This window comes from Octopus bimaculoides, chromosome 1 (genome assembly GCF_001194135.2).
Source record: "Octopus bimaculoides isolate UCB-OBI-ISO-001 chromosome 1, ASM119413v2, whole genome shotgun sequence".
Classification (NCBI taxonomy): Eukaryota; Metazoa; Mollusca; class Cephalopoda; order Octopoda; family Octopodidae; genus Octopus; species Octopus bimaculoides.
The window spans coordinates 12296070-12297531 of record NC_068981.1 but is presented as its reverse complement, the minus strand read 5'-3'; the positions used below and the strand labels follow the sequence as shown (position 1 = coordinate 12297531).

General features: G+C 37.1%; 1 protein-coding gene across 1 annotated transcript in view; it reads left to right on the top strand.

The window, feature by feature from the left end:
* Positions 1–1462, top strand: part of LOC106877749 (beta-1,3-galactosyltransferase 1) — an 84749-nt gene that overhangs the window by 23436 nt on the left and 59851 nt on the right. The window lies entirely within an intron of this gene.

The window sequence follows — 1462 nt, the reverse complement described above, 5'->3', positions numbered from 1 at the left end:
AATGGTAGAAGTCAGACAGTTGCAGCCAATGGAGAACTATCTAGAGAAACACAAATATTGAGCGGTGTTCCACAGGGAACTGTTCTGGGGCCACTACTGTTCATAGTGGCCCTTCTGGACATGCCCACGGTCACTCGGAGAGCCACTGTCACTAGCTATGCTGATGACACAAAGATATCTCAGGCAATAAAGAATCCTGATGATATTGTAAGCCTGCAGAATGACCTAAATGCAATATATGAGTGGGCAGAGCAAAATAATATGCAGTTCAATGCAAAAGAATTTCAGGTACTGCGCTACAAGACCACAAGTACCTCCCAACTGGCATACACAGTGAAATACAACTTACTTATCAATACGTAACAGATATTACACAGGTAACATTTTCAAGCGAAATCTATTGTCATTCACTTCACCTTTGACCTTCCCCGAGTACGGAGGGCACCACTTAACGCCTATCTCAAAAATTTTGTCACCTTACATCTCATTCTCATTTCTTTACTACCACAGTGAAATAAAACTTACTTCTCAATACGGGACAATGGAACATGCTTACATATATTAATGAGATACTAAATTATCAACTGAAATATATTGTCATCCATTTCACGTCTAACCTTCATAGTCTACGGACACTTAATACGACCACACAAAACTATAGCAACACTGATATCTTCATCCCTCTACATGGCTGTTTCTTTATATATACGACAGAATTCATATCCAGGCCAATAACATTCGGAACGCAATTCATAACCACTGTCCCCTTTCCTCTTACAATTTCTATCATCTTCTCTTAACAACATTGTTATATCAAAGCAACACTGACCAACTAAAGCACGTTAATTCATTCAGCTGAATTCGGTACGTAACATTTTTCCTTTAAAAATTCCATTCATATTTCACATTTCACTGCTATTTCTAACATGCGTTGATAACACGTTAGGGCTTTCTCTAAATACCTATTCTGTGCTAGCAACATGTTTTACAAATACAAACAAAATCTGTTCATGTATACAAAACCAGCTGCATATCAACTCCAAACACTTTTCTTTCTTTCTTTTCCACCGAACTCAAGAACTACATAACCACAATGACTGGTTGTTCTAAGACATTTATCGATTGTAAATTTTGTCTGCACAGTTACCTATCGGTATTGTGGTCATTTGCAAACTCCAGAGGCGACACTTTCATTTCCCTTTACTCCAAACGTCACACGTTGTTATTTCAATCGGGGGATCTATTTTAAAACGGGGGCGCCAGTTTTCATTTATGTTTTATGTAGTGTTTTTGGTACCGAAAGACTTTCAAACTTCGTATACTTATCTATTTTGTGTTATGGAACAGAAAAATATTTTTCTATTCGAATTTATTTCATGTAAAAAATTGTCTTATTTCGATAATTTCTACTAATCACCGACGTCTATTCAGTTGAAAACAGTTAGCGCTGTAACGGTGTATA